Genomic DNA, 19,321 nt, shown 5'->3' on the forward strand with positions numbered 1-19,321 from the left:
TGACAGCACAAGCCTAAAGCCACCTATGGCAGGTTCACAAGGACAAATCTCTTCCCTGACTCTCTCTGCCTGTGTCAGTATTGCAGGCTGAGGCTGGGGGAGGAGATGCCTTCTGCCTTGTCCCCCCTCCCTGCCTTGCCTGATCCCTGACAAGAAGAGTTGTGCCAGACCAAATGAGGTGTCTGGTGCATGTGTGTCAGCCCCTGCTTTCAAGTTCAAAGCCTCAATGCCAGTGTTGTTGTTCCTTTGCCATCTCTGGGCGTGGAATGATAGGAGAGATGAGATTTGAAGAAACAATTTTGCTGATGCAGAAAAAGGGATCTGACCCACTGGTCCCTTGCCTCAGGGTTAGTTCTGCCAAATCCTGGGCACGGCCCCTTTGGAATGGTTCCTTAATTACTGATATGAAGCTGGAATGCTGAATGCATCTGGGGAGAAGAATTGCTGAGTATGTAAGGTGGCATTTCTGGATTAATTCTGGAGTAGAAATGAGCGATCTCTTTTAATATTGACCTGACCGTTCTACAGGGGGAAAAAATTCCAGATTTAAGACAGGTCTTCTTTTTATGATTACCCTATGTAACTTCCATTGAGAAAATTTTGAATTGTCAGGAACTGCCATGATCAGAAATGTTTTGAGGCAGGTCATGTTTGTGTTGGGTTTCCGTTTCTTTGCAGCGAAGAAAGCAGGCAATAAATCCCTGGAACCATGAATTAGAGCAAAAGTGGGATATTTGGATGACCCATTTGTTCCCTACAGATACAGGCTACTTGAGTATTGAGGACATCTCATGGGGAGTGCAAATCTTCTGCAGCTTCTAACATGGGGTGCCATTGTTTGTGTCCCAGCACGGTCTTTGTTGTAAAGAGAAATAAAACCACCAACAAAACCCAACCCAGAACTGAGGGGGAGTTACAGAAACAAAGGCCTTGAAAACTGGCTTGGGAAAGCAATTACTTCCTAGGTGGAATTGTCAAATTCTAGAGACCCCTGTGGGTTGCCAACTGTTTGGAAGGAAAGGGATCCCCAAGTAGTGGATGAGCCATGAGCAGCACAGAAGCAAAGTAGTGGAACCTCTCTCTCCTGTCCTGCCAGCTCCATACAGCTCAGAGCAACTATAGTGATGCTAGTTTCATGAAAAATAAAAACAAAGTGATCTTCTCAATATTTAAAAATCCCCTTGAGTGCCTCATGCATGATTGTAAAGGTGGGAGTTCAACTAACTCACTTCTTCCCTTGTACCTGATCTACAGCTTCTTCTGTAGACAAAACCTCAAGGAAGAAGTGGATGGAGACCATGCCTAAGGAGGGCCCTGTGCGGCCTCCCCACCCTGGTGCCCTCCCGCCCCTGGCTGGCTGCAAGGATGCTGTGCAGACCCCCAGGCTTGGCAGTGCAGGTCTCCGCTCGCAGCCTGCTCAGGGGGCCTTGGCCCAGGAGCCCCGGCAGGGGCAGCTGAGCAGCGCTGCCCCCGGGGTCACTGCCAGGGAGCACCAGCTGAAGGCTGAGCATGGCTCAGCCTCACAAAGAGGTAAGGCGGGAGCTGGGCCGCTCTCTGGCGGGAGGAAGGCTCTTGTGCCAGCCTAGAGAGCCTGGGCACATTGCCAGGGAACAGTTCTGCCCTGCATGTGCCCCCTGCAATGAGCTGTGCTGCTCCCAGTGCCCCGTGTAGCTGTAGGGCTGCTCAGCTGTGGGGCCGCGAGAGGAGCAGGAGGGTGCGTGTGCAGCTGAGCCATTCCTGGAAAGCACAGGCCTCTGGGCTCCCTGCTGTCCCAGGGCAGCCCAGAGGCCAGGCTGCTCCTGTGCTGGCTCTGTGCAAGTGGGTCAGGGTGTCTCCCTGGCCTCCCTCAAGTGACTGCTGGCAGGAGCATGTTTCCCTGTGCAGCTCTTTAGAGGTTTCCAGGGAATCTCTCCAATGAAATACTGTAGCTTCTGATGCTTTATGTTGGCATTGTGGCCTCTGTTACATTTTGTGTTTCCATTTTGCAGGACGGACTGGCTACAGTCTTGCCAAGAGCCTTACCATGGCATCTCCCTCTATGCTCCTTCCCTCCAAGCCATTGCCTCCCATCCAGGAGAGCTCTCCTTCTTCAAATGCAAAGAAAATATGTAGTGGAGAGCAGGAGAATGGGAAAAATGGCACTAGCTACGATGAAGACAGTAGAGCAAACCAGGAGTTGAGTACAGAGGGAAAAGGATGGAAGGTAAGGAAATGAAGCTAGAGTCCTGTGTGGAAGGTTTTCAGTTTATGTGCTGTAGGCAGAGCTCTGAGACCTTTTGCTGTGGGGTGAGGCCAGGGAAGCAGCTGAGCAAAGGGAGAGCTCAGCAGGACACTGCACTTCAGGCTGTCTTTGCAGTGGGTGTGTAGTGCAGGCTTCATGTCCTCAGTGAGTATCAATAGCAGGGGAGGTCTTTGAATGGTTTCTGGCTCTGTTGTGGCTCCTGCTCTGTCTTATGGCTGAGAAAACACCAACAGGCAGTCAGAGCAGCTGAAGTTGGCCAATCTTGTGAACCAATCCTTCTACATTTAGTAAACTACGGGTGTGTGTGAACCATCTCTGTGTCTTGGTGGTGTTCTCTGTCAGCTGTGTCCGGTTTGGATGGAGAAAGGTGTTTGCTGGAACAGGCAGTCCTGCAAAGTCAGTTGCAGGTTGTGTCAGCTTTTGAGTTGTACAGCCATGCCCTTGTGCCCAGTTGTCTCTGATGCTATTTCTAGACTTCATCAGCTTCTGGGCAGCTTTGTGCATTCTGGCATGGCTTTGTCCAGAGGGAAGGGATGGCAGGTGGCCATGGGGAGAGCAGCCCAGAGCCCACCCCCACGATTGCCTTTGCAGCAGGGCCAGGACCTGCAGTTGTTTTGGGTTTGCCGTGGGGTGCAGGAGGAGGCAGATGAACAACAGCTTTGCTAAACAGAATGTCCAACCCAAGGCTTGTGTACTTGATTCCAGCCTTGCTGAGAAAGGGCCCAGCGTATCCCTGAGAGGAACTGATCCTTCCACTGAAGTTTGAACAGGGCCTGATTTGGCTCTTTAGCTGTGCCAGGGACAATGGGATACTAAGGAAGGGTGTGCATCTGGCCGCGCTGCCTCCACCCCGCTTGCTGGACATGGCATGGGGGCCCTGGAGCAACTTGGGCAGGCAGAGGCCTTCCAGAGAGCAGCAGGGCAGGGAGCTCGGCAGAACTTCCTAAATGCCAGTGAGCCTGAGATGATGGATGTGTGGGAGCTGGAGAGAGAGCACCGAGCATGCCCAGAGCTCAGCAGCATCGGGGCTCAAAGGCTGCTGGGGAACTGTACGAGGGAAGGGAAGCAGCAGCAGAAATGAGGGGCTTGAGAAAAGCAGGTTTGGACATCCTGCAGGATGGCTTTGTGGGGACTTGGCTGGAGATCAGCACTGGCTGTTAGGTGCTTTAGGGACAGGGAGAGAATAGGGATCCAAGGCCATTCCCATACGATCCAAAAGGCCAGTGGAGGCAGTGGCACAGCAGAACATCTTGGTGCCAAACATGTGGATGCCATCTGGGAATGTAGCCACATTTCCAGAGAAGTGAGCACAGGGATAGTGGTGGCAAATGTGGGACATGGTCTCTCCCTCACCACTTCCCTTTCCATTCCCTGTCCTAGACCAAGTTGCTCCATCAGTTTGACATTTCTGCCAGGTCCCAGCTAAGAGCATGGCTAAATGTCTTCAGGCATAAATGGGGGCAAGGCTGGATGCTGGATCTGAGGAGTACGGTGTTCTACTCTTTGCAGGCTTCCTTGCTGTGTTCCAGTGGTGGGGATATGAAGAAGGGGTCATTGGGACCACCTTTGATCCCCCCAATACGCAAGGCAGTGAGTCCCCCTGTGAGCAGTGCGGCAGCATCTGTCCCAAGCTCTCCACAGCTGGATTTCCAGGAGTCCCAGGAGATGAGGTAAGCCAAGGTGTCTGCTGCTCCAGTGTGCTGTTCCCCTCGCTCTTCCTGTCTCGTGAGGTTATTTTCCACAGTCATCTCTCCCATGTATTTAGGCAAACCTCAGTGTATTCCCCATTTGGCCCATCTGTGGTGATCCAGCACAATGGCAAACCCAACACCATATGCCCTAAGAGCAGAGGTGGTTGTGGGGAAGAGGAGGCAGGGCTTAAGAGCACCTCAGAACAGGTCCTCTGCTGGACTTGGCTACTGATTCCCTCTGTGGTGTTTGTGGTGTCATTTGGGAACTGTATTGCATGGATCTGGATACTGCGGTTCTTTGAATACTGTGATCCTTGACTGTCAACTTCTGCAGCCATGAGGATATGTCAGGGCAAATATTGGCTACTGAGGAGGTGTCTGCAAATTCAGGTGCTGCTTCTGTAAATGTCAGGTGTGACTTCTCTGTGCCTGGGCCTCCACCTTGAAACCAGAGCCCAGATAAAACTTGGGGTACAGATGTATAATCTGATCCATGTTTAGTATTTCGATCTGGGCTTAAGATCAAAGAGGGCAAGGTGCTAGAGAAGAGTTATAGGACTGTACCTGATGCAAAGATATTGGCTTGGATATATGTGTGAGAAAATGTAGCTGTCAAGCTTATCCTAGTGACAAGGATAAAGAAGGAGTCCCAGAAGTATCATTCCAATTGAAAAGCCTCCGTAGGGCTTTTAAAGTGCAAACTGAATATCCTTACCTAGCAGCTGAGTTGGAAAAGGCCTGTTTGTCCTTGAAAGAGCAAGGAGGTGTACTGTCATTCTCAGGAGAGAGCAGTGCTATGACCCCATGTAGCCCGAGACTGTCACCAGTGTAAGGCATGAGCAGGCAAAGTCAAGCTTTGGCAGCAGAACAAAAGTAGCTGCCCTCCATACAGACTTGTGTCTCAGCTCAGCAGCTCTTGCTGCTTCACAGAGGCTGTAGGAGCCACTTGGCTCCAAAAGGAGAGAACTGGGCAGGTCTGATGCAAGTTGAAGAATGACTGCTGTGTTTCAGCCAGAGCTTGGCAAGCTCTGTGGGATTCCAGCACCTGAAGACTTTTGGACAATTGTGAGAAATGAGACAACTCTTAAAAAGATTAATTTATTGAAAACAGAAAAATTGAAAAATTACAGAAATCAGAAAAATATAAAAATTTGGGATCCTATGGCTCGGTAGATGGTATGCCCCAGGAGCGCAGGGATTTGAGATCTTCTGGCTGAGACAGCACTAGACCTCAGGTAGAGAAAAAGAACTTGCAGTGCTGGGTTGACTTAAAAAAATTACTAAAAGCCCCTTAAAAGGGGTAAGGCTTTTAATGCCAGCACTGATGTCCCCCACAGCTAGTCTGGAGAGAGCAAGAGGGGAAGAGAGAAGAGACCCCGCCTCTCGGCTTCGCCCTTTTTAGAGTTTTTGCTCCGCCCACAGCCCACCCACAGCCCGCCCCTTCGGTCCAAGGCGATTGGTGCTTTCCTTTTGATGGATCATCTTCGTCCACCAATGGCTCATCGTTGTCAAGGGGGGGGGGGGGGGGTGGTATCAGTTAGAGATAAGGGAATACAATACTTTCATTAAAATTCAGGTATTCAGGTTGCCATGGGACTTGCCTGCAGAGTAATGGCCGTGGCTATAAATAGCTGCTGGCTATTAAGACTGGGTAGGGTTTTGGCCTTGGAATGCAAGTCCAACACATCTCAAAACACTTGTAAAAGTATACAGTAAACACAGGAAAGGTAACTCTTATGGTGTACCAGTGGTTTGAAGCTTGAAAAGGGGCAAGTTTGTGATTTTTAACTGGGAAAATTTTAACTGGGAAGGGTGCAACTCTATTAATAAACTTTAAACAAATGGAAACACTGATAGTGGAACTGGATTTTTGTACCTGGGCAGATGGGTTAATTGTAACATTCAATTTAAAAATAGTTAACTCAAAATTAATTAAATAAAGCACTTAATATGCAAAGACCAAGGACAAATAGGGATTTCATGTATGACACAATTCCTCAGCTTTGCATCGTGTTGGGTTTATGTGTTGCATTTCCTCCTTCATCAGGGGGACCATGCTAAGAAGGTTTGCCTCCTTTGATGCTACACACATTCCATGCCCTTCTCTTTCTACCTCCTCATATATTCTTTTGTCCTCCCTTTTCTCAAGGCCAAGATCCAGCAGCAGAAGCAAAGACAAGAACTCTGAACATGCAGGTAGGTACAGGGCATGTCTGTCCTAAAATGACCATTGGAATGCTGACCATGGGGTGGCATTGTGGCAGTTTGGTTGAAAACCATCCTGGTTTAAATGTCTTCAAATTCCTTTCAATTCCTTGATGGGCTCTCCCAGAGCTTGGTCACTGGGAGTGTGCTCCAGTGGTGCAGTGAAAATTACTCCAGGAGCTGCACTGGTACCTTGGGGCTTGGGAAATGCACCGCAGGAACAGAAAACATTCCTCTCCATCGTGCACATGCCTTTCATCTCCCTGCACCCTTTCTAAGGTCATAATTAGTAGAGAAAAAAAGACATTTAGCATGAAAGGAGAAATGTTCCCACTCCTTCCTCCTGCCTTTGAAGGAGGACACCTTCCCTTGGGGCAGTTTCTGTGCTGAGCCCTTTGAGATCTGAAGGAGATTCATGGACATTGCCTGGTTTTGCACGGGGAGAAATAGGGAAACCTCCTTAGACAGAAAGGCCTTGTGAATGTTCCAGTTAAGGGGAAGGAGACTTCCAAATGGATGCAGCCTATGCAGGATCAGAGTTTGTCATCCTCTGACAGCACAAGCCTAAAGCCACCTATGGCAGGTTCACAAGGACAAATCTCTTCCCTGACTCTCTCTGCCTGTGTCAGTATTGCAGGCTGAGGCTGGGGGAGGAGATGCCTTCTGCCTTGTCCCCCCTCCCTGCCTTGCCTGATCCCTGACAAGAAGAGTTGTGCCAGACCAAATGAGGTGTCTGGTGCATGTGTGTCAGCCCCTGCTTTCAAGTTCAAAGCCTCAATGCCAGTGTTGTTGTTCCTTTGCCATCTCTGGGCGTGGAATGATAGGAGAGATGAGATTTGAAGAAACAATTTTGCTGATGCAGAAAAACGATTTATCATTGGTGGAGGCCTGTACAGAAAGATTAGTTCTCTGAGTTTCAAAAGCTCCAATGGAGAGCATTTCAGATTAACCTGCCCCGTGCCATTTCCATTAAGAAAATTTTGAATTGTCGGGATTAGCAAAGATCAGAAATGTTTTGAGGCAGGTCATGTTTATGTTGGGTTTGGGTGTCTCTGCAGGAAGGAAAGCAGGGAATAAACTCCTGGAGCAACAAAGCAGAGAAAGCTGGGACGTTTGCATGAACAATGTGTTCCCTACAGATATGGGCTGCTTGAATACTGGGGACATCTAAATTTGATTGCAAATCTTCTTTTGCTTCTAACACATGGGGTGCCATTGTTTGTGTCCCAGCACTGCCTTTGTTGTAAAGAGAAAGAAAAACCACCAAGAAAACCCAACCAAGAACTGAGGGGGAGTTACAGAAACAAAGGCCTTGAAAACTGGCTTGGGAAAGCAATTACTTCCTAGGTGGAATTGTCAAATTCTAGAGACCCCTGTGGGTTGCCAACTGTTTGGAAGGAAAGGGATCCCCAAGTAGTGGATGAGCCATGAGCAGCACAGAAGTAAAGTAGTAGAATCTCTCTCTCCTGTCCTGCCAGCTCCATACAGCTCAGAGCAATTACAGTGATGCTAGTTTCATGAAAAATAAAAACAAAGCGATCTTCTCAATAATAAATAACCCCTTGAGTGCCTCACCCATTAGTTGTGGTGATTGTAAAGGTGGGAGATCAACTAACTCACTTCTTCCCTTGTACCTGATCTACAGCTTCTTCTGAGTCTACAACAAAAACCCAGAGGAAGAAGGGAAAGAGTTCATGGTGTGTGATAGGACCTGGGATGCCTCTGTTCCCAAGGGAACTGGCTGAACTTTTTGGCTTGAAGACTGATGCGCGGAAGCCCGGCCTTGGCAGTGCAGGTCTCCGCTCGCAGCCTGCTCAGGGGGCCTTGGCCCAGGAGCCCCGGCAGGGGCAGCTGAGCAGCGCTGCCCCCGGGGTCACTGCCAGGGAGGACAAGGTGAAGGCTGAGCATGGCTCAGCCTCACAAAGAGGTAAGGCGGGAGCTGGGCCGCTCTCTGGCGGGAGGAGGGCTCTTGTGCCAGCCTAGAGAGCCTGGGCACATTGCCAGGGAACAGTTCTGCCCTGCATGTGCCCCCTGCAATGAGCTGTGCTGCTCCCAGTGCCCCGTGTAGCTGTAGGGCTGCTCAGCTGTGGGGCCGCGAGAGGAGCAGGAGGGTGCGTGTGCAGCTGAGCCATTCCTGGAAAGCACAGGCCTCTGGGCTCTCTGCTGTCCCAGGGCAGCCCAGAGGCCAGGCTGCTCCTGTGCTGGCTCTGTGCAAGTGGGTCAGGGTGTCTCCCTGGCCTGCCTCAAGTGGCTGCGGGCAGGAGCGTGTTTCCCTGTGCAGCTCTTTAGAGGTTTCCAGGGAATCTCTCACATGAAATACTGTAGCTTCCGATGCTTTATGTTGGCATTGTGGCCTCTGTTATATTTTGTGTCTCCACTTTGCACTTGGGGCTGACTGCACTGGTCCCAAGGAGGTTACCCCGGAGTCAGTAGTTTCCCTGTCAACTTCCCAGATGCTCTTACCTTCCAAGGCCTTGCCCCCAATCCAGAATAGCCCTCCTTCCTCAAAGCCCATATCTGACTCTTTTTTATTATTAAGCTGACCATTTTGCTGGGCAAAAAATCCTGATTTAAGGCATTGGTTTTCTGCTTCTTTGCTGCCACGTGTTTTTATCCTCTGTGAAGCCGTGTAAAGAGTGATTCATCCTCTGAGTTTTAAGGGCTCTGTTGGAGAGTGTTTCAGAATGAGCTACATTGTTCCACTTCCATTAGGAAAATCAGCCTTTAGTCAGACTGGCCTGAAAGTGGCCCAGTCTCACCCAGTTTAGAATGAAAATCCTTGGGGAAAGCAAATTATCCAGTTTCAAGAACACAATTCACGTTTTGCTTACACTCCTGCAATGCTAAGCTTTTTTTTCATGTCCTCTAAAATATTGCCACAAAGAGAAGAAAATATTGATCTAAATGCTTACGGGTGTTAGAACCCGGGAGTTCTTTTAGGAACCAGGAAGAAGATGTTTACTAAAATCAGCATGAATTAGGACAGATAAGAATCTCTGTCAAGAGCAAGCTCTGTCTCTGCCCTTCTCTATCAAACACAGCAGCTCTCCAGCATCCAGGGCTGAGGCCTCCATCATGCAGGAGGTTTCATTCTGCTGGCATATGTACCTTGCTGCTCTCAGACACAATCTCTGGGTCTTATCAGAGCTCTGCAATCTGGAAGCTGTCTTGCCTGTTGCCCAGCTGTTGGGGGCTTGAAGTGTGCCAGAGATTTCCAGGAACCTTTGCTTCCATTAACAGGGCTCCCACTGAGCCAGGCCAAGGAGACGGATCACCCCACCAGTGCTGGCCTTACGAGTGCCGAAGCCCTGAAGGATGGCTTTCGAAAGGTGAGGGATAAGGACAGGGATGAGCAGACTTCCTTTCCAGTGACTGTTTAGTGCTAGGCCCAAAATGTCCCTGAAAATCATCATCTTCCACTCTTGGGGGATGGGGATTCTCTTGGGCATATATTTGACAGCTACAGAGCAATTGCTTGGCTATTTCCAGTGGTGGCAAGGTCACTGGTTTGGAGATGGTGCTAAGGTCATGCCAGAAGCATTCTTTATGTGCAAAGGCCCTTGTAGAGAAGTTCTGAATGGCAGAGCAAGCTACACATCAGTGAATGTGGGCAAGGATTCTAATGTTCAGTGTAAGCAAGGCTGCAAAATAAAATGGGAGACTTTGATTTTTCCTGGTTACCTTTCTTGCTGTATCTCACAGCCCTCTCATTCTCAATTTTTCCACACATTAACATCAATGTTTCTGCAACTTGTTTTCACGTGACTCGTCTTTTTGGCCTCACGGTCTCTGAGAGCAGCTGAGTCCTTCAGAAGCCAGAAGTGAGAAACAGCTGCAATTCCTGGCCATGAGTGTTAAGCAACAGCTAATTACCCCTCCTTGCTGTGTATTGCACATGGTTTTTATTCTCCTGCCATGGTCTGTAGGAAGGGAACTGCCTGCTCACTGGTCACGTGGGCTCTTCATCTGTCTTGGAGCACTCCTGTGATTTTCTTGCTTCAAGCAGGGCCTCTTGACATAGGCTGAGAAACAGTACCTTGGAGCAGTGGGAGGTTATGGCAATAAAGCATTCCACCTCACTGTGTGTAATTGCCAAATGTAAATGCATTCTACCTCACTGTGTGTAATTTCTGACATTCTTCAGAAACCATTGGAATGTACATGGAGCTGCATCAAGGACTGTGGAACTCTATGGACTCTGTGCTCCTGATGAGATGTTGTGTCTGGTTTGTGTGTCTCTGCTTACAGTCTGTGATGCATTCCCATTGCATGTAGGTCCGTGCTGCATTGAGCATGTTGGCTCAAAGGAACTTAGAGCGGATGCCAATGGAGCTTTTGGAGAAAGAGATCAAGACAGAGAGAAAAAAGGAAACGTCCTTGCAGCTGCCTCCACAGACAGTTGACCCTGGGGATGGAGCTGCAACAAGTAAGTGGTTGCTACACCTGTGGTCCTTTCTGATCACTTGCTTGCCCTCTGCACAGTGTTGCCCTCAGACTGGGGGGCTGTTACACTTGCATCTGAGTGGGAGTTTGCATAGGATGTATTTCCGGTCCCCAAAGGAAAATGGAGAGGCATGAAGTGTCTTGCCCATGGCCTCACTGAGTCCATAACAGAATATCAGCTTCCCACCTTCCCCTCTGAAGTCCTTCAGAGTGTAAAATTCTGTCTTGCAAAGTACACTGGGGCTTCAGACTCTCTCCTGGATAGCAGCCTCCAGGAAAAGTGGGTCCAAAAGAATGCTTTTCAACCAAGGTGCAACCTGGAAGAAACAAAATTCAACTCCTTCTAATGAAAACCCCAGAGACCCTTCTCCCACCACTCCCTGCTGAGGAGCTGGCGCTGTAGAGCTGTGCTGAAGCCCCGAGCCAGTGCTTCTGGTGTAGCCCCAAGAGCAAGCAGCGTTCCCGACTGAATCCCGGCTGAGGGGCCCTGACTGCAGTGCTGTGTGCGCTGCCCCAGGGCAGCAGCAGGGACCTCAGGAGGCAGCACTCAGCCCGAGGGCATCAGGCAAGGTTATCTGCGCTTTCTTTTGGTAACTTCCCCAGCCAGCCTCTGAAACAGGAAAACAAAAGCAAAGCACTACTGGGGTTTCCTTGTTTCTTCGGGGAAGCATCACTGCAATTTGGTTTTAAACCAGAAGAGGGTAGATTTCAATTAGATATTTGGAAGATTTATTTTATAATGAAAGGGATGAAACACTGGGAGAGTTTGCCCTGAGAAGCTGTTGTTGATTGATCCGTGAAGGTGTTCAAGGCCATGTTAGATGGGGCCCTGAGGAACCTAGGTGAATCTAGCTGAAGATGTCCCTGCTCATGGGGGCTGGACTAGATGGTGGTTAACGGTTCCTTCCAACCCAAACTCTTCTAGGAGTCTCTTATTCTGTGATCACTTTCCCATGGTACTGTGCCACTGTTATACTTGAAGTTCTTTGGGATAACAAAGAGACATTGCCCAGCTCCAGCAAGTTTTCTGGGCCTTTCCATTGTCACCCTCCACTTCCAAGCTCCTCTTTGGTCTCTGCAGGCTTTAGCCTACCGCCTGTCAATGGCACAGCTTCCAGTGTGCAGAGAAAACACCCTGGTAGTGCCATGAAGAAGAAGGTCTTGAGGAAGCAGGACAACGTGCCCTTACTGCCCAAGAAGCCCATCATCCATGGAGACGGCAGCTTCCCACGCAACTCCTCAGGTAAGCCTGCTCCACAGCAGCTTTTTCCTGCACCGGCTTTCCTTGCACAAGGAGCACAAACCGCCTCCTGCCTCAGCCACCACAGCTGGGATCTTGGGTTCATAGCCTGTGCTGAGAATGAACAGCAAATCTACTCTTGAGTTACTCCAGCTCGGCAGAACTGGAGCAGTTGGTTCTTATTGATCCATTGGAAAGCTGAGCTGCATAAAGTAGTGGTGAAGAGCTAAGCTCTGGCTTTTGCCCATCCTGATAGAGCAAACTACAGCACTGGTGCCAGGAGGCAGCTGTAACTGCAGGGATGAGCTCGGGGCAGTCTGGCAGGGTGTGCTCACTGTGCACCTACGAGTACCACCACGATCAATTGTCCACTCTCCATCTTGGCCCTCTGCCTGTGCTGCTGTCCAGCTCTGCAGCCAGCTTTCCTGCTCTCCCAGCAAGGGTTGTCTCTGCATGGCAGTCAGCCACTTGGTGCAGCCGTGCTGCTGCTCCCAGAAGTGCCCAATGGCTTCTTGCTGCTGCCATCCCACGGCCTGCAATGCCAAGAGGGAACAAGCAGCGCCTCCTGGGTCACCCCACCCAAATACAGCGGCCTGTGTAGCAGGTGACAGCCAGGAGGGGCTGCCTGCTGCTCCCAGGCTGTTTGCTGCCCGCAGTGAATACACAGCATATAGTCCCTGGTGGCTCTTGCCTCTCCTGTGAGGGCAGCCTGCCTGTGCTGTGATCCTGAGTAGGGTGAGATAAGAAGAAGGGAGCTAGGAATGATACTTTGAGTGCTCTTTTCTAGTGATGCTACTTCCATGGTCACAATTGACCAGAACTAGCCTGACGTGGCTCCCCATTCCTATTGAATATAGCTGTGTACATCGACATCCTTCTGCAGTGACACCACTGATGGCAGTGACAGGGGTACACCAGTGACAGCCAGATTAGCTCCCATCTGAATATTTTTGATGTTACGCTTCGTCCATACTGTGTGAGAACATGCAGGGTAGCACAAAACTTCTACAGAGTCTAGAGCAGTTCATCTAGATTCTGTGCAATATTTAAACTCCATCATTTGACACAGCTCAGATGTTTCCTTGTACACATTAGAAAACGACCTGTTGAGTGCATGACATGAAATTGATGATCAACAGTCCTTTGGATGACCAGTGGGTTTCTTAAGAAATGCATTTATCATCTGAATTTTCTCATACCTTGTAAACCGACTGTCAAGAGATTGTGTCTGCCAACAATCTGCATCTGTATTTACGTATTCTTATCATCAATTTGCATTTGGAAGGCTTTTTTATCAACCATCTGGGCTAGAGATTCCATTTTTCCACAAGAGAAAGCTTAGTCTTGCACAGTGTGCACACTAGTCCATTTGATGACAAACAAATTTCACCTCAGCATCTTTCAAATACAGCCAGTGTGTATTTTACTGAAATAGTAAAGATCCATGATGCTTAGAAAGAACAAAATCCATGAACTACTCCCTTCCCAAGAGCAGGCTGAAATGTAAGTGCACTCAGCTGCCCTCTGTCTAGAATATTTGAAGCCAATGGGAACAGAGGCGCTGTGAGGTGTGAAGGGTCAGGTATCGCTGTTCCCTGGTAGCTGCTCTGAGGGGATTCAGCCGGGCCCAGCAGGACTCGGTTGTTCAGGCTCGGCTTGGTGCTGTCACGAGGCAGCTGCAGGTCTTTCCTCAGGGAGTTGCAGAGTGCCTCTGTCCTCAGGGCTCGGGGAAATCAGGGCGCTGAGACAGGAGAGGCAGCTGAGGGGTCCCTCCTGGGGAGCAAGTCCTGCTGGTGGGCACTGTCTCCCAGGGAGTGGGAGCTCTGCGGCCTCAGGAAGGTGCCACTGGCGGTGGTACCTGTGGCACTTGGGAGCTGGCGCTGTGTGGGCAATTGTCAGGTTGAGCCAAGGAGCTGTGCCCAGCTGGGGGGGCTGGGAGAAAGCAAGGAGCCAGAGAGCAGGGAATTCTCTGAGCCAGTGCCAGTTTGTACCTCATGGAAGCCTGGCTGGGAGATGGGGCTGCAGGCCGCTCCATGGCGGGGTGCCTTGCCCGGGGCTGCAGCGCTCATGGCTGACCCTCTCCTTACAGTGACCCCGCAGACGGCCACTGGTGCCGAGCGCCGAGAGGAGCCGCTCCGTGGGAAGGGGCAGAAGGACGGAGCCTCTTTGGAGCCACAGCAGTCCTTGCTCGAGGCACTCTCCTTGCTCAGCAGCGATGACTGGTAAGAAAGGCCCCGTTCACTCTGTCTCCCTCTTAGCGTTAAGGTAGGTTAGGAGAGTATCTTGCTAGTGCCTCTGAGCCCCAACAGCCCAGAGGGCCGAGGGGCACCAGTGAAACCACTCCAGAGCAGAGAGAGGATAAAGATTGGAGAGCAGCCTTTTCTTGGCCTTGGTCTGCAGCAGTGCTCCAGCTGCAGCAGGTCCGTGCTGTTTCCTTGCTTTGCCTGCTGCCCTGTGGGGCTGCAAAGGAAATCTTGAGGGAAGAGAGAAAGCTGTGGGACAAGATGATTTGCTGGCTGAAGCCAGAAGCAGGATGGCAGCAGTTTGGAGTGTAGAGATTTGGGTGCCTCGGGGCCCAGTGGGACTGAGTGAGATTTGTCTCTGGCCCCACTGCTGGCAGCAGTGGCAGGAGTCAGGGTCTGCCTGTGACCTTCCGCATGTGAGTCCTAGGAGCAGCTACAGGGAGTTCTTCTTTCTGAGAAATGCACTGAGTTGTGCTATAGAGTCACTCAGCCTGTCATTAGTCCTGAGGGGCTCATGGCAGAAGAGAAGGAAAAAGAAATAAAATCCTCTAGGAATCTTGCACTTTTGCAATTCAACTGTTTCCTTCTCACTGCTTCATATGGGCCTGAGATGTTTTGTCAATATTCACAATGTGTCCCAAACTTAGACACAGACAGAAGGAGGCCTGTAGAAGTCCAGAGGTGATAACCCCACAAATGTTAGGTGATATTGGTTGTCTTTTTGATGTCTGGGTTATCATCTACTCACTGCTCGCCTTTGCTCTGCCCTTTCTCTTCTGCTTTCTCTTCCCCATTTCTGTTTGGTGCCCTGTGAGGTGCAGAGAGCTTCTGCAGCTGTGGGGGGGGTCCGGGTGACACTCAGGGATGCCCGTGGCGTCGGCCGCCAGCCCTGCGCTGCAGCCCCGATGCATCACGCGCCTTCCTGTAGCTCAGGTCCTGCACAAAGCAAGTGCTGAGAGAGGGAGTTGTTTGCACCTTGTAAATAACATGTTGCTGTTGTTTTAGGTAGGGGCTTTTGGGAAAGCCAGACTTTCATCTGTTCTTGCCCTGGTGTGGAATCTTCTGGGGCATCCTGCTGCTTTCCTGGGGAATGTGTGAGGTGGAGTGGAGTGGGTGACAGACAGGCCTAGATTGCAGAGTGGAAACTCAGCTACAGAGTGCCAGTGCAGACTCTCACTGCTGAACTGCCTGCTGGGGCTGGCAAAGAAGGAAAATGCCCCAGACGCAGCCCAATGGGACTGTGTCTCAGGGACAGGTACAGGGAGGTGACAAGAAACAGCAGCATGGCACGGTCTCACAGCCTCCAGGAAGCACTGACATAGGGACTTCATGTGCCAGAGACTTCAGAAAGGCTGTCTTGTTAAACAGCCACAAATGAAGACTCTGAAAGCCCTCTATTTGCCTCTTGGATTTGTGTATGCTTTTGACAGCCACAGCAACCTGTGGCAGCGAGTTCCACGATTTCATCAAGGACTGCTTGAAAAGCACCTCCCTTTGTTTGACTGAGCCGCCAGCCTGGTAAATTCAGAGGGTGCTGCCTAGTTCTTGGGTGGAGAGAAAGTCAATCTTCTTGGTACTTGCCTTTCAGGGAGCTGAAGGAGAAGGGACTCTTCAGCATCAAACACCTGGCTGAGTCCCACTCAGAAGTCCTTCTTTGTAGACTTCGTGAGGTTTGCTTGGCACTTACCAACGAGGTAAGAACATTGTTCTGAGTCGTCCTCCGTGCTTCATACACGGTGTGTAGAGTAGATATGTGCTTGTTCATCTCCCTGTGTGCTCAGGGACTGCCTTCATTTCTGTTTCTAGACCTTATCTTTCTCATGTCTGTCAGCTCTCTATAGGATCTGTGTGCACATGTAGCTCTATTTACTGGTAGGTCGGGCATCTGACACTCTCCTCTTGGAGCGAGCTGCCATTACAGTGCAACGTGCAAGTGCAGAAGCGGAGACACTAATTCTGTTAATTGCTGCAGTCCAAATCTCTGCCCAAGCTGTAATTCAACACTGCCAATTAGTCTGTAGACTTGAGCCTGTGTTTTCTGTTTCCTGGCTGAGGGCTTCAACTGCTGCTGTTGCTTTTTCAAACAGGAGCAAATGACTCTTTTGTCTTTATGACTTGTGCCTTTATGGCTTGAGAGCAGCCCTTGCTTTAATTTGTTTCTTTGTTTTTTGAATGAAAGGGCCTAAAACCAAAGCAGTGGACATTCCAGAAGAGTTAAGTAGAACACTTTAAGTGAAAGAATATGTTTTAGGCCTGCAGGAAGCAGGCCTGAGGCCTAGCACAAGTAGGTGCCAGAGTGAAGTGCCTTTCTGTGCTTGTGCTCTTCTGCTCTGCCTGTGCTTTTGTGTTCCCCTGGACACAGCGGGAAGTGTTGCCATTTCCTGGGACTTTTGTCTAAGGCAACTGGTTTTCTTTTCAAGGTGATTCTTATGTTCCCCCTCATGACTTCCCCAGGTGACCAACCTTCGCTCAAAGGTGTCTTACTCTGCAATCATCACTCTTGGAGAGCTCTTTGTGACCTTGCAGAAGGACATGGACTCGGAGGTGGATGAGGTTGCTCGGGTCCTTCTCCAGATGGTGTGGAACTCCCCAGAGTTTGTTCAGGAAGCAGCCAGTCACACCCTGGGAGTCATGGTGGAGCATGTGACTCCTGCACGAGCAATGACTGCTCTCATGGACAGTGGAGTCCAGTAGGTTCTTCTTCTCTTAGTGATATTCTTCACCTTCTATTGTGTGGGGGGGAGAAGGGCTGAGAGAGAGAATGGGAATGGTGGGAGGGAAGGGTCCTGTATCCTGCATCTCTGTGAACTCAGTGACTTGATTCTCCAATCAACCTCACTTCTTTCCTCTTGTCACCTATTTCTGCCCTCGTGCAGCCCTTTAGTTGACAGAATCACAGAGCTGTAGAATATGCTGAGTTGGAAGGGGCCCATCAGGATCATTGAGTCCAGCTCCTGGCCCTGCACAGAACAAACACGCCAAGGGTCACACCATGTGCCTGAGAGCGTTGTCCAAAGGCTTCCTGAACTCTCTCAGGCTTGGTGCTGTGACCACTGCCCTGGGGAGCCTGTTCCAGTGCCCAGCCACCCTCTGGGTGAAAAACTTTTTCCTGATATCCAACCTCAACCTCCCCTGACTCAGCTTGCTGCTGCTTCCTGGAGTTCTCCCAGTCTGTCCGAGTTGCCTAGATGTGGTGAATGGCGGGCAAGTGCAAGTGCCTGCAAAGGCTAAGGATAGAGCCCTGTGGTTTTGTGGGAAGAGGGACAATTGCAACTGCAGCTGTGAGCGCTCTTTGATATTTCACAGCCCTAACCACAGAGGCCTTGGGAAAAACCATGCATCCTCATTATGCCATTCACTTGAGAAGTAAGGAGGGTTCTTGCTGCGGCATGGAGCACATGGGGGGAGAACGTGCTGGGTGTGGCACAGCCTGCACAGCAGGTGCAGCTCCTGCCAAGAGGAGTCTTGTAGGACTGTCCTGGCCTTAGAGCCCAACTTGCTATTCCAACTGATGTCTCATGTTAGCCTTGAGATGATGAATCACTGTACAGGCACCTTCACAGGCCGACTGCCATGGGACAGCTGAAGCAGGTGCTGCCTTAAGTGTTGGTGCTGGGCCTGATAGTCCCCAAGAGACACTGTCTAGAACAGGACAACCTGGCTAAACTGACTGCCACCCTTTCCTCAGCTTTGGAAAAGGGGCAAACGTTCAGATGTATCTCTTGCCAAGCCTCACAGAAGAAACTCGCTGCATTGCTGGATATTCTGCAACTTCACGTCCCACAGCGTGTTTTCCCTGCATTTGTTTCTTTCCCAAGGTCTGCAGATTTGGGGGTAAATGGGTGCAAATATCCTCAATCCTGCTGCGGCTGTCTGTGTAGTGGCTGGCCCCTGATGGGTCAGCCTGGGTTGTCTTTAATTTCCCCCTTTCTCAGAGTGAATTTGGGGAAAGATGTTGAGTATCAGATAGTGCAGGGAGACTGAATTCCTCGCTCTTGCTTGCAGGCAGTCCTTCTGTACAGTGCTAACTTTGTGTTTCTCTGCGGACAGAACCTTCTACAGGTGTCCCAAGTGTCAGGGAGAGCCCAGGCCTCCTTCCCCCAGCAATGACAGGGAGCATGCTCTGGCCAAGGCCTGCGCTGTGTCCCTCTGCTCCCTGTGCCCCAGTGTCCGCTCTCTTCTTCCCAGGAGCCGCCACGTCCAGGTGCGGAAGTGCGCGGCCCAACTCCTCCTGTCCTTGATGGAGAAAACTGGAGTCACGAAGCTCGCAGGAACGCCCAGGGCTGAGAGGCTGGCGCACGCGGCAGGGACGCTTGCTCAGGACTGTCACAAGGACACAAGGTAATGATCTTCATTTCACCTCCTAAAACAGGAAAACTGTTGGGTGTCTGGCTGTAAAGGGCAAAACCACAAAAGAGTGGAAGCTAAAGGAAATATCAAGTTCCCTCACTGTGTGGATGAGGTTCACAGAGTCACGGAATACGCTGAGTTGGAAGGGACCCATCAGGGTCATCGAGTCCAGCTCCTGCCCGTGTGCAGGGCCCCCCAAGGGTCACTCCATGTGCCCGAGAGCATTGTCCAAAGGCTTCTTGAGCTCTGTCAGCCTTGGTGCTGTGACCACTGCCCTGGCTTGTCTGGGGAAATGACTGTGCTGGGGAACCTGAGGTTGTCCCGCAAGAGGGAGCATTGCCAACTTCCTGGGACTTGAATGATTCCAGGGGTCTTTAGCCAATGTATTCAGTCTTTCTAAACCTCTTCTGCAGATTCCTATAATGCTCTTCTCTGTGGCTGAATGACCTCCAAATTGCTTCTTGAAGAGAACTGTGGTTTCCTAGTGGCAAAATCAACCCAAACCACCCCAAAAAATCCCCTTACTTTGAGGATTCAATTCCCATTAATAGCTGCCAAGAAGGCATGAGCAACTAGCTGTCCCTGTGCATACATATGGTATAGAATAATCAAAAGCAAGCATGAGGCATTTGGTCCTGGCTTCCCTGCCAGTTAAAGAAAGGCAAATTCCTGTGCAATGGCAGCAAGGCACTGCTCATAAGCTCTGACTCAAAGCAGAGGTGTTTCGCTTGTTCCCTGGGATCCTTCGATGCCACAGAAGCGCACCCACAGTTTCAGAGTGAGATTGTATTTTTCTGTTGCCCCACGTTCTCCTCTTGCCTCTTGTGTTCAGCTGACAGCACTGTGCAGTGACAAGTGGAGGTAAATCTCTCTCTTTGCTGAGTAGGTAATGCCTTCTCATGCAGGT

The sequence above is a fragment of the Coloeus monedula genome (assembly GCF_965178545.1).
Source record: "Coloeus monedula genome assembly, chromosome: 2".
Lineage (NCBI taxonomy): Eukaryota > Metazoa > Chordata > Aves > Passeriformes > Corvidae > Coloeus > Coloeus monedula.